Source organism: Pristiophorus japonicus, chromosome 21, assembly GCF_044704955.1.
Source record: "Pristiophorus japonicus isolate sPriJap1 chromosome 21, sPriJap1.hap1, whole genome shotgun sequence".
In the NCBI taxonomy this organism is placed as follows: domain Eukaryota; kingdom Metazoa; phylum Chordata; class Chondrichthyes; family Pristiophoridae; genus Pristiophorus; species Pristiophorus japonicus.
In genome coordinates, this window is record NC_091997.1 from 49,516,984 (window position 1) to 49,531,196 (window position 14,213).

Below are 14,213 nucleotides of genomic sequence, written 5' to 3' on the forward strand. Positions count from 1 at the left end.
CCCCCCCAATCTCCTTCCTTCCCCCCCCAATCTCCTTCCTTCCCCCCCCCAATCTCCTTCCTTCCCCCCCCCCCAATCTCCTTCCTTCCCCCCCCAATCTCCTTCCTTCCCCCCCCATCTCCTTCCTTCCCCCCCCAATCTCCTTCCTTCCCCCCCCCAAATCTCCTTCCTTCCCCCCCAATCTCCTTCCCCGCCCCCCCAATCTCCTTCCCCGCCCCCCCAATCTCCTTCCCCGCCCCCCCAATCTCCTTCCCCGCCCCCCCCAATCTCCTTCCCCGCCCCCCCCAATCTCCTTCCCCGCCCCCCCCAATCTCCTTCCCCGCCCCCCCCAATCTCCTTCCCCGCCCCCCCCAATCTCCTTCCCCGCCCCCCCCCAATCTCCTTCCCCCCCCCCCCAATCTCCTTCCCCGCCCCCCCCCAATCTCCTTCCCCGCCCCCCCCCAATCTCCTTCTCCTTCCCCGCCCCCCCCCAATCTCCTTCTCCTTCCCCGTCCCCCCCAATCTCCTTCTCCTTCCCCGTCCCCCCCAATCTCCTTCTCCTTCCCCGTCCCCCCCAATCTCCTTCTCCTTCCCCGTCCCCCCCAATCTCCCCCTTCTCCCCCTTCTCTCCCTCTGCTCCCCCCTTCCCTCCCTCCTCCCCCTCCCCTCGCTGTCAGAAACACAGACGCTGACAGACAGAGAATGAGAGACACACAGACAGACAGAGAGATAGAGACACTGACAGAGACACACTGAGGAGGGAATCCCAGCACGCTGTTGGAGGGCTCCCGGTGCTGCAGTCGGTAAGTAGAAAATGTTTTGTTTTATTGATTAAAAAAAAAAACATTATTTATTATTTTTTTTGATTGATTTATTGGTTGATTTATTGATGTATTTATCATTTATTATTGATGATGGCTCTTTATTTGTAAAACTGAAGTGTTTAATGTTTGTAAACTTCCCTTTAAACACCCCCCCCTACCATTCCCTACGCCTGATTTGTAACCTACGCCTGATTTTCTAAAGTGTAGACAAGGTTTTTCCGAGCGTACAAAAATTTTCACTTGCTCCATTCTAAGTTAGTTTGGAGTAAGTTTTCACTCACGAAACTTTGAAATCAGGCGTAAGTGGCCGGACACGCCCCCTTTTGAAAAAAAAATTCTGTTCCAAAGTGAAACTGTTCTAACTGACTAGAACTGGAGCAAACTAAATGACGAGAATTCCGATTTCTAAGATACTCCGTTCTACACCAGTTGCACCAGGAGCAAATCATGTGGAAACTTGGGGCCAATGTGTGCTGCAGTGCTGGAAGGATTGTGCTCATTAGATGACTTTGAGGGTGCTGGGTTGCCATCATGCCCTGGAGCAAGGATGTCAAACGTATTTATATGGTAGGCCCGATTTGATATCCCAACATTTGGCACGTGCCACATTCAGCAAAAATTATTAAAATAGAAATGGATAAAGTTCTAGAAGATAATCCTTAATTAGTTCATATTTTCAATTATTTCACCCTTTTTTTTATATTTTAAGGTTTTAATCTCTTTGAACAATTTTATATATTTTTTTCTAAGTTCTTCCCCTTCATTTCCTTGTTGGGTTTGCACACTACATTTTTTTCTGCACCATTCCTCCATTTGGAGACAGCTTATATCCCTTAGTTATTACTCGAGTATATATTTGTATTTCACATTTAATATTAAATTAGCTATTTAAATGATAAGTAATGAAGTTGCTGGTTGAGTGTAATAACTACCTTGATGAATTGCTGACTGGGTTTATTAAGTGATTAATATGCCAATTTTGTGTTGATAGCTGTTTGCAGCACTGACTGAGACAACTATATGCATTTAAGAAATGCCTTTTTGAAGGTACGTTTCATGTCAATGAGTTGTTGACAGCAATTAGTAAAGAACTTATATGGTTGTTTTTATTAATTAGCTGTGTTTCTACCAACCCATGTCGCGCCGATCTCCAGTTCTCAGCCTCCTGATTCACATCCATTGGTTCAACCTGCTGCCACTATTCCAGAGTATCGCTTCTCGGCCTTTTGGCTAAGATCATGCGTAACTGACCTGACAGGGGAGTAACCATGACCCCAAAGTGGTTCTCCCTGGATCAGGAAGGTGGTTCTCCTATGCTTTTTGGAAATAGGAGGTGGGTGGGGTGGATTGACCCATCCACCTCCACGGAGGTGTGTGGGGTTGCTGACCCGTCCACCTCCATGGCACGAACCTGGTATTGCAGTACTTCCAGGAACGGTGCAGTGGCTCTCGGCCTTTTGGCTAAGAGCATTGGCGCAGAGTGATCCTTGATGTGTGCAAGGTGACCTCTGGCGTTTGTGATTTGACAAAGAATTGGAAAGATTGGCTACGAATAATAATTTAAAAATAAAATGGCCCCTAGATTCTCTCCAGTAACTGCTGCTTAACTTTGAATATACAGGTACTTATTGCTTTTTACATCTGCCAGTCTCTGACGGGTACCGACTCTAAGGAGGTAATTTTAACCCACAAAAAACTGGTGGGTTGGGGTCGGATGCGATGTAAACATTTAAATCTCAAACATAACGCAACCCGCCCAGTCAATATCGGGGGCTAACTCTTTTCTTCAATTTAGTACGCCTACTAAAATATCGGCCTCGTCTTACCAGAAGATTTTTTCAGGCACTTCTAAGTCGAACATTCATGGAAAGCCTGCGGGCTGGATTAAACTGTTTTGTGAGCCATACGTTTGACAGCCCTTCCCTAGAGCTACAAAACACTGTCCATTGAGGCCAATCAAGCAAAACTTTGTACTTCGATGTAATGAATAAGTAGGCTTCTGAGACTACTGTTCTTTGATTGTTGTCTTTATGAACTGTCACCTCCAAAATTTCCAAACATTTCGGTGGGTTTATTATTTTTGCCTTTTGAAAGTTCCTGTGGAATCTGCTTCCACCACCCTTTTGGGCAGTGTGTTCCAGATCTTAACAACGCTTATCATTTCACTTCTAGTTCTTTTGCCACTTATTTTAAATCTGATTTCTGCTTACCGACCCACTTGCCAGAGGAAACAATTTCTCCCAACTTCCTGTATCAAAACCTCTCATCATTTTGATTACCTCTGTTAAATCTTCCCATAACCACCTCCGCTCTAAAGAGAGCAATCCCAGCTTCTCCAATTGCTCCACACAACTCAAGTCCCTCATCCCTGGTATCATCCTGGTAAACTTCCTCTGCACCCTGTCCAAGGCCTTGACATCTTTCCTAAAATGTGATGCTCAGAATTGTACACAATAGTCCAGCTGAGGCCTAACCAGTGATTTGTAAACGTCTAACATGACTTCCTTGCTTTTGTATTCAATGCCCCTATTTACAAAGCCAAATATTCTATATGATTCTTTAACCACTTTATCAACTTGCCCAGCCACATTAAAAGATTTGTGAATATGTCCAGGTCCCTCTGCTTTTGAACTCCTTTCAAAATACAGTGTGACGTCGGGAAACCTCTGGACCGAGGCTGTTCCGGATTTCGGAACATCTTTTTCAGTGGGAGGTGGGGGTGGTCAGTCGGACTGCTGGAGGTTGTGGGGCTCGGTTGAGTGTGGAAACCCGGGGGGAGGTCTGGGGGGGGGAGAGGCCGGGGGTGTGGAGGAGCCGGGGGTGTGGAGGAGAGAGATTTCAGAACATTTCCGTTTTCTGGACAACCCCACCACGGATCAGCCCGGATTCTGGAACTCCGGATTTTGGACATCGCACTTGTAGTACAATTTAGATTATACTGCCTCTCCATGTTGTTCCTCCCAAAGTGAATTACTTCACACGTAATTGGATTAAATTGCATCTCCTCATTTCACTATGTCCTCCTGAAGTCTGCAAATGTCAACCTTGTATCACCCGCAAACGTAAATTATACTCCCTATACTCAAGTCCAATTTATTTATTAATTTACAAGCAAAGCAATGGTCCTAATATCAAAGGGATAAATAAAAGGATAACCATCCGTGGCTAACTAAGGAAATAAAGGAGGGGTATCAAATTGAAAACAAAGGCATTCATTGTGGCCAAGACTAATGGGAGGCCAGAGGATTGGGCAAATTTTAAATACCAGCAGAGAACGACTAAAAAAATTGATTGAGAGGGAAGCTAGATTATGAAAGTAAACTAGCACAAAATATAAAAACAGATAGCAAGAGTTTCTACAGGTACATAAAAAGGAAAAGAGTGGCTAAAGTAAATGTTGGTCTCCTGGAGGATGAGACTGGGGCAGTAATAATGGAGAACAGGGAAATGGCAGAGACGTTGAACAAATATTTTGTATCGGTCTTCACGGTAGAAGACACTAAAATCATCCCAATAGTGGATAATCAAGGGGCTTCTAGGCAGGGAGGAACTAAATACTATCACTAATGAAGTAGTACTTGGTGAAGTATGGGACTATAGGTGGACAAGTCCCCTGGACCTGATGCCTTCCATCCTAGGGTCTTAAAAGAAGTGGATGCATTGGTTATAATCTACCAAAATTCTTTGGATTCTGGGGCGTCCCAGCTGATTGGAAAACCGCAAATGTGACGCCCCTATTTAAAAAAAGGAGGCAAACAAAAAGCAGGAAAATATAGACAGTTAGCCTAACATCTGTCGTTGGGAAAATGCTGAGTCCATTATTAAGGAAGCAGTAGCGGAACATTTAGAAAACCATGATTCAATCAAGCAGAGTTAACATGGTTTTATGAAAGGGAAACCATGTTTAACAAATGTTCTATCTATGTGACAAATTTTCTGGAGTTCTTTGAGGATGTAATGAGCAGGGTGGATGAGGGGGAATCAGTGGATGTGGTGTATTTGGATTTCCAGAAGGCATTCAATAAGGTGCCACATAAAAGGTTACTGCACAAGATAAAAGCTCCGGGGTTGGGGGTAATATATTAGCATGGATAGAGGATTGGCTAACAGAAAACAGAGAGTCAGGATAAATGGGTAATTTTCCGGTTGGCAAACAGTGACTAGTGGGGTGCCATAGGGATCAGTGCTAGGTCCTCAACTATTTACAATCTATATTAATAACTTGGATGAAGGGACTGAGTGTAATGTAGTCAAGTTTGCTGATGATACAAAGATGGGTGGGAAAGCAAATTGTGAGGAGGACACAAAAAATCTGAAAAGGGATATAGACAGGCCAAGTGAGTGGGCAAACATTTGTTAGATGGAGTATAATGTGGGAAAATGTGAGGTTATCCACTTTGGCAGAAATAATAGAAAAGCAAATTATAATTTAAATGGAGAAAAATTGCAAAGTGCTGCAGAACAGAGAGACCTGGGGGTCCTTGTGCATGAAACACAAAAAGTTAGTATGCAGGCACAGCAAGTAATCAGGAAGGCAAAAGGAATGTTGGCCTTTATTGCAAGGGGGATAGAGTATAAAAGCAGAGAAATCCTGCTATAACTGTACAGGGTACTGGTGAGGTCACAGCTGGAGTACTGCGTACAGTTTTGGCCTTTTAAAAGTCCATATATAAAACATCTGCTGCACTACCTTACAAACCCTCTCTATAATTTATTGCAATCAAGTGTGAAGTCATGCAGCTGTGGTCATTTAGGTATTTTTACCTTTTGAAGTTTTGGAATTTTAGCATCTGTCAGTTCACTTTAATTAGAATACTGTCAACTTTTATATTATAGCTCCTTTTCTAAAATACCTATTGGTTGCTTTTCACTGATTTGTACTTTTTAGTATTTTTGTGCTAATAATATGCTGTTGGGATATGCATTCTTTCCTATGTTGGCAAGCAGATCTTCATTAAAAAATATCAGAATCACGGAAACTTGATTGACATCTTACACTTGTTATTTACATTTTAAAAATCATGTATTTATGTTTCAAGTACTGGAAAAAATACAGTAAACAATAAATATGAGGTTATACCCATCATTAAGGGATGCACAGATTAGAGACGGGTGACCTAATAGAGCTCTTTAAAATTCTGAAAAGTTTTGACAGTTTAGACACAGCGTGTTTCTGTGAGGAAGAGCAAAGTTAGAGGCCATTAATATAAGGTAGTCACCAAAAAATCAAATGGGGAATTCAGAAGAAACTTCTTTACCCAGAGAATGGTGAGAATGCAGAACTCACTACCACTGGGAGTAGTTGAGGCGAATAGTATCGATGCATTTAAGGGGAGGCTCCACAAGCATATGAGGAGAAGGGAATAGAGGGTTATGCTTATACAGTTGGATTAGGAAAGATGGGAGGAGGCTCAAGTGGAGCATAAACGCCGGCATGGACTGGTTGGGCTAATGGGCTGTTTCTGCACTGTATATTCCATGTAATAAAAATCAAAACTCTCAAGATTAATTTGTGAATTTCAATTGTCAGTGCCAATTGAGCTACAAGTTGTGAATTTTGTTTCATTTATAGTTAGGTTGTGTTTTATTTCCTTGCCTGAAGGATGTGTAGGTGACCTTTTCTGAATCATTTGCTTTATAAACAGTTGGTAGAAGGGGTGAGCGTTTCTGTGACATCTCCAGCAGGTAGGATTTCTGGGTTAAATCTCATTAGATGCTGCTTACTACCATATTGCTAAGTGGAAATGTAAGAATTCTTTTCTGACAGCTGTTGGGAGAAGAATGTTTAAATAATCATGCAGTTGTTCGGATTGCCTGTGGTAAAGTTCAGTGATTTTTTTTTTGCCAGAGCCCAGCACAATGCAGAAGATTTAGTTTAGTATTTGTAAAGCAAGGGGGTATTTTTGTTGATGCAGAGCTGCCTGTGGTTTTTGTGGGCCGACTCCATGTCTGTGTCTCACTGGGAGTGCCTAACCAGGACACATGCAGGCAGGCTGGAGGCGAGCTGTTACTGGAAAGAGGTATGATGAGCACAGTTATGATGAGCACAGTATCTACTTTGTTCTATCAGCTTTTAGAAAGAGGAAAGCTGAAAAGAATGATGCCTTGCTGTTACTTTTTTGTGTAACGTACTTATTTAAGTGGAATTCACTTGGATTTTATGTCCTGTTTTAAACTCTGAATATTTGCTCCAAGACAGCTGAAACATTTAAATGTGCTTGTTTTTTTAGGACTGGCAGAACTTTCTAAGTTTCAGCTGGGGCCCAGAACAAGCTGTAAAAAATCTAAATCTAAAAATCTGGGAGACTGATCCACTAATTCATTCTTTAGGTTTTTTGAGACCATAAAGCAAATCACTACAGTACAGTAGGATAATTGATAAAGTATATTTGGCAGTAGATAAACTGAAATGAGTTATGAAGATTTAATCAGCTAGGAGGAGGTGGATGGATTGCAGTTGTTTTACCATGACAGTGAAACTCAATTGATAATAGTGGTGGAACTTGGTGTCTGTTACTTTATATAACCTGATGCTTGGTTGATATTTGTATTTAAACGCCGTGGTAACTTGGGTGGATTCCACTAGTTTTCTTAAATCTAAAATATTTGCTCTGTGACTCTTCACCTTACAAATCACATTCTTTTAATTGGCTGTGATTGGTTTGTGCACTTTAAAATATTAGAAACTGGAGTGGGTGGTTTGTCAGTAGGTTTGTAATTCTTTGGTTGTGTGTGACTGATTCGCATGCCCATGGCTGGTCTTCATAATATTGTGGTCCAATCTTTGAAAACTATCAAGAGAATCTGTGCTATTGTCAGATGACACAATAATGTTGTTGCCTTAATATTTAAAGGAATTAAGTGTATAAAGCAGCACAAGTATTTATTTGGTTTTCTGAAAGATATCCAGACTAAAACATTCTACTTAAAACAAAAGACTTTAACTCCAAGAAACTCTGAGGAGCAACTAGTTCTTTTAGTATACATTCCCGACATTTGATTTGCTTTTGCTACTACCATATGAAAGAAGTATACATTCCCGATATACCTGTATGTAAATTACTACTTGCACTGAATTGTAAATGCTTAATATCTTGCCTTCAGTTATTAAGTGTAAATAAATTTGTTTCGTTTTTTAAGCTCTGTACGATTGATTTTTTTGTGTGTGATTAAATCCTCCTGTCCAGTAGAAATCTTAAGTAAATTCCAGTGTTCAGTTTACTGCAATTGGAGTTAATGGTTCGATCAGATAGAAAGCAACAGACGCAGATTATATATTATAAGGAATGCATTCTGTTAGCAGAACCTATTTACAGACTGTTTGAACAGTTTAAAAAAAAAATTAAAAGCCTGATGAGATTTCTTTTGTTCATGACATGTTCAGATTTTGGACTTTTGTTGTCTTCTGATCAATGATACTCACATAAGGACATTAATGCATTTTAAGTATTGAATAATTTGCTTTCATCAGGATTTTCCACATTAATTGGTTAACAAATCAGTTTGTAAATTGTAATCAAGATAACATTTTTCTTTTTCAAAAGTCCAGTTGGCTTCAGTGATTAGAGACTTGATGCATAGACCAGTGTACTATCAAAATGGAAACTCTGAATTAAGGCCAAAAAAACACAGCTGTTTTTACATCATCTATTAACTTGCTATTGTTATCTTTTTCTCATTGTTTATTTCAAAATAATCAAAGTATGGTTGGCACAGGAAAAGCCAAAACGTGGCTAAAGCTCAACGTACCCATTTAGTAGTAAATGTGCCAATTTAGGATCAAGGAGAGCTACAATTCCCCTAGTCAACTGCACCATGAATTTGAAATACCTTCCTTTCTCCTACTGAGGATGGCTCATTGCTGGCCAACCATCTTGAGGATGGAGAGATCAGGAGAAGTACAGGGCTTGGGCCTTTGCTGCTTAGGCTCGCTGGGTCTAGAATATCTCAATAGTGATAATAAAAAGTATTTGATCGCTACATTTTTGAAAAGTGGAGATATTGACCTGGAATGTGTGGTCAGCAGCCTGAAGTACGCTTTGCACAAGGATGTTGTGATCACTGTAGAGAACTATAGCGCAGCCTGTTTCAGAGCTGTCCCTAAATCCTGCTAAATCGTGAAGTTGCTGTCGGTTTCAACGCTGCCAGTTCGCCGTCATTCCGACTGCAAATTCTGGACCAATATACCTTTAATGTTTAGTTTGATGGGGCTTGTTATTTTCAGTCAGCTTCCACATACTGATCGTGCTTTTCTTCATAAAAAATGGCCTTTCTAATAATCTTTAAATCAAGTTATAAAGAAACTTAAAAATCTAATCCCGAGTACCTAAAGAACACGCGGGATTGAAATGGAATGTAATTTGGACTCTTTTATAATCTCCTCCATGCCCTCTGGTTATGAAAAGTCATCTGAATTCTTTGTGTCCATTCATGTGCACATGTTGGCTGCCACTCTGGATCCCATCATTTCTAGCTCCCTTTTTTTCTCTTGTCTTTCCCTCCCACCTCCTTCCCTCCTATGACCCAGTCATGCCATCTTTGATTTCTCTCCTCGGATACTTTGTCCCTCAATCCCTATGACAAGCCATCAGTACTCCTCTGCCTTCCTACACTCCTGCCACCCTCCCCTCCCAGGCTTGCATCATCCTTGTATAAGCCGAAAGCTACCCTCTATACCTTAGCATTCTCCGAGAGGCCGGCTAGGACACCCATCGCTGCCTCCTTACAAGTAGTAACCTCAACTATCTCACCCTGTCTCATTGACCTTCCTTCCCAGCATGCTAGATGGGGGAAATCTCACCAACCTCCTTCCCGTCTGCTCACCCCATCCACCATTGCCGCCTTGGACTCTGCCTGCAGATCAGTCATCTGTATTTCTCTCCAGGATGTCTGTTCCCTTGCAAATAAGGCCTTTGCATTCCACAGCCTTATTGCAGTCGATTGCATTGACATCATGGCTTTGACTGAAACTTGGCACATAGGTGTTATCACCTTGCCTGTTACTGTAACCGTCCCGCTTGGTTATATTTTCCACCTACTGCCTTGCCCGAAGTGGCAATTTGACCCATATATCCAAATCACACAATGTTTTCTCCCCCTATTCCTCTAGCATCTTCTCCACTTTGAAGCGCCTGACTTTGTCCATCCTTCTTGCCTTTCCTTTAGAATTCTCAACTTTTCTAACTCTACCCAAGCCCCATCCTGAATTTCTCTCCCAATATATCTTCCCTCCTTTCCGGCCTCAACCTCTGCACTGAGCAATTCTTCATCCTTGTTAATTTTAATCTCCATCTCAATTCACCTTGCTCTCTCTCCTTGGATTCAATTTCCCTGCTGTCTTCTCAAAACCCGTCTCTATATATAAACTTTTCCTCTATAAACTCTGCACTCCATATTTACAGCCACACTCTTGACCTTGCCATCTCACGTGGCCCCTCTCTACTTCCGTGGTCTTGATCACATATAAGATCATCTCCAACCACTTCCTTGTATCTGTATCCTGTTCCAAACAAATTTGTTCTGGGTCCACGCCTGGAACAAAAACTCTTCCCCAAAGCCACTTATAATTGCACTTTAAAGCTTTCAGTTGCCTAGCACCTTCTGTTTGCCACAATTCTTCTGCAACCATCGATTTGCTTAACCACCCACTCCACCTTTGATTCCTTTGTCACTGGGAAAATATTTACTCTTTCTCGCCCCCTGCCCGCCTTCACCCAGCGGCCCCCATCTTCGATCCAGGGGCGCAGGTATATGTTTGCCATCTCAAATCCGCTAAGATTTTTTTCTAACTTTTGATTTAATTGCTTAGTCATTACTATAACATTCCAACTAGTCAAAGGAGCCATTAGGAAAGGTGACTAAAAGCTTTGAGTTGGTTTTTAAGGAGGATCTTAAAGGAGGAGTGGAGAGGCAGATGGGCTTCAGGCAGGAATTCCAGACCATGAGCCTAGATGGCTTAAAGAGTATATCTGGTACATGTGATTTAGCCAGATCGAGTCAGATCATATCAGGTGCTATCGGCCTCGCTGTCCTGTCAAAACCACCCACTACTCCAGGATCATCCTAGAGACCAAAGATTACCACTGGCTTATTTTCTCCAGTGCCAACCTCTTCCTTAATGCCCTCTCCCCACCCCTCTTCACTCTCGTCTTCAACAATGTGCAAGGAATTTATGGGTGTCTTTATCATTCAGCTGCTTCCCTCCTCCTTCCCTTTGCCTATCAAGTCAACCCTAGCCCTGATGCCACGTTTTTCTCTCCTTTCTCTCCCTTCTCTCCCATCTTCCCTCATACCCTCTCCAAGCTCATATCTGCAAAACAGACGACCTGCTTCCTTGACGCCATTCCTACTAAACTTCCCTCCTGGTCCCATGCAAAGCTTAACATGAATGGTTTATCTGGTCAAGTATTGCCCCCTTCTCCACTGTCTCATTCTGTCTCGCTGACCTCCCTGCTCCCTCAATGCCTCCAATTTAAAATTGTTATGCTTGTGTTTAAATCCTTTCATGCCTTGTAGCATCCCATTTCTGTAACCGCCCCTAGCCCAGCAACTGGCCCTCCCCAATTCCTCTGACTCTTGTTAATCCCCTCTCCCTGCGTCCCACCATTTGCGGCTTTTCTTTAAGCCATCTCGGCCCATGGTCTGGAATTCCTGCCTGAAGCCCATCTGCGCCTCCAAACCTCCTTTAAGACCCTCCTTAAAAACCAACTCGAAGCTTTTAGTCACCTTTCCTAATGGCTCCTTTGACTAGTTGGTATGTTATAGTAATGACTAAGCAATTAAATCAAAAGTTAGAAAAAAATCTTACTGGATTTGAGATGGCAAACATGTACCTGTATGCAAATATCATTGCCAGTGGCTTTCGCTTCATCAACAATAATAACAACAACTTGTATTTATGTAGCACCTTTTAATGTAGTGAAACATCCCAAGGTGCCTCACAGGAGTATTGAGATTTTAAAAATTGGACACCGAGTCGTAAAAGTAGAAATTAGCGCAGGTGACCAAAAGCTTGGTCAAAGGTAGGTTTTAAGGAGCTTCAGATTCACCTTGATATGTAACAATATGTGGGTATGCCTTATGGTAGAATACTGTAGTATTGATTAATTTTGTGAAAATATAAGAATTACTGAGCATGCTCAGTAAACGAAGATTAATCTATGCCTTTTAATATCGTGTTCAAATGCGCAGTTAATTTTTGGGCATAATGGAGCAGTTCTACAGTAAGATTGCCAAGATATTAAGAGAGTATAATATTGGAGAACATATTTGTTATATAACATACTTTTAGGGTGTCTTGGGTGATTTTTGAAAAAACAGAACCCAAATAAAAACCCTAAGCACTTCTTGCAGTAAAAAAGCCTTTTTATTTATGACCTAATTTCGTGTTGCGCTCTCCCTTTAAGTGCACAACACAGTTTGGCGCGCCAGGCTGGAATCTTCAATAAACTGAACTTAGTGCCCAATTGTTTTATGCACTACATTGCTTCATGCATTCTAATGTCAGATAAAACATTGTTGTAGTTTTTCAGCACCAGAAATCCTCGGCTTTTGCTCAGGCGGAATTGTTTTCCTACTATCCATCCTTTGTTCTGGTGGTAACTAATTATTACGAATACCTGTGGAGGTACCGCAAGTATCAGTAATTAGTACCAAGTCAGTGTGAGTAGTACAGGATCTCCTAATTGTAGGTTACTGTAATATCTTTTGTTAAACAAATCTTCAATTGCATGCCAGCCATTTTAAATTCTTTGAGCTGTTTCAACTTCCTTCTAAAGATGCATTTACATGCCAATTTCAGCATTGTTAAAGTTAATGTGTGACCCAGATTCTTGCAAAAAAATCTGACTAAGCCTTAAGAATTCTGGAAATCAAACCTCTGGCAGCTCGGAACAGAAGATCTTCTGCATTAAAGGTTCAAAGTGCACAATGCTATTGAAGGTATAAGAATAAGAAGGCATTCCGAAAACATTAACATTATTACGTAAAACAGCAACTGAGCATTCCGAGACGAGATAGTTCAGGTACAAGCAAGGCATTTTCATTTGAGGGAAAAGGTAGAGCATCCAAAGCTTAATGTGCCCTGGGTGACGAAAGAAATAAAAGTTAAAATAAAACAGGAAAAAGAGGCTCATGATAAATGCCAGGAGCAAGATTCAGTTATTAATCAGGAAGAATAAGGGAAAGAACAGGAGGGAATTGAAAAAGTTAATATGGGAGGCAAAGAGAAAAGATTAGCAGGCAACATTAAATTGAACCCAAAACTTTATATAAAGATACAGGGACTGAAATTGCCTCTTTTTATAGTCCTGTTAGTGTCTCGATGGGTGGGGGGGGAGGGGGGCCCTAAAGGGGCACAATGATGTTTTTGCTCGAGCAAGGAGTGTGATAGCGCTGCCCGTGAAATTGCCCCGTAGGTTTCGGGGTCGCTGTTCCTGTCACACCACGCCCGGGACCGGCCCCATAAAGTGTAAGCAATTTGCCAGGGAAAAAGCTCGGTCTTTTCAGGACGTCATCACCGTGCCCGTTGACCGCTGGCTGCAAGGCTGGTGTGGGAACATATTGGTGCCAGCTTCGCAGGGCGCAAAGCTGGCAGACATCTGCCACCGGGGCATCCCGTAAAGGGGAGGCCTTTAGTGCCTCGGGCCGCCATTTTATTTTGTCGGTCAGACAATGGAGGCCTTGACATTGACCAGGCCGCCATCATGCACCCCGGAACTCCGTTATGGGAGGCGGGCTGCTAGCCCAGTTGATCGTGTCCCTGGTGACCCAATGGCTGGCCATTAAAGGCCCCAACAGCCCTCCCCATTAAATGAAGCAAATGTGCGTTGTAGTGCTGGGCTCTTGAGCGCGGCGCTGAACTCGGGTGGCAGCATAGCGCTGGATGCAGCGCCACGCTGCCACCCTGGGAGCGCCCCTCCAAGGAAGCGGAGCGCCGGAGACAGCGCTCCGCTTCCTTGGCAGGGCGCACGTGCCCAATTCCGCATCGGTGGCGGGATTTCCGGGCCAGGTGATAAGTCCTGGCCCGGAAGGTTACCGCCCCCGCACGTGGCAATTTCGGTCCCATAACATGTAAGCGATTTGCAAGGGAAAAAGTTGGGTCTATTAAGGACTTTTATTGTTGAGGACTATTAATACATTCATGAGGAGGCAGAGTACATGGCAAATGTATTAAGTCAGTACTTTGCATTTGTCTTCACAAAGGAAGCGAATGGTAAAAGAGAGGGAAGTTATGGACAGGATAATGATAGATAGAGAAGACATACTAAAAAAGATTAGCATTACTGAAAGTTGAAAAATCACTTGGTCCAAATGGAATGCATCCTAGGTTGCAACAACTGAGGCATTGGTCACAATCTTGCAATCCTCATTGGATAGAGGAGTAGTGCTGGAGGGTTGCTGATACTACTA

At 42.5% G+C, this 14,213-nt stretch overlaps 1 protein-coding gene and 1 non-coding gene across 15 annotated transcripts in view; both read left to right on the forward strand.

The window, feature by feature from the left end:
• tanc2a (tetratricopeptide repeat, ankyrin repeat and coiled-coil containing 2a) overlaps window positions 1-14,213 on the forward strand; it is a 1,120,879-nt gene that overhangs the window by 174,630 nt on the left and 932,036 nt on the right. The window lies entirely within an intron of this gene.
• Window positions 2,014-2,210, forward strand: LOC139234250 (U2 spliceosomal RNA). Its single transcript, XR_011588304.1, has one exon. It is a non-coding gene; the product is annotated as a U2 spliceosomal RNA (small nuclear RNA).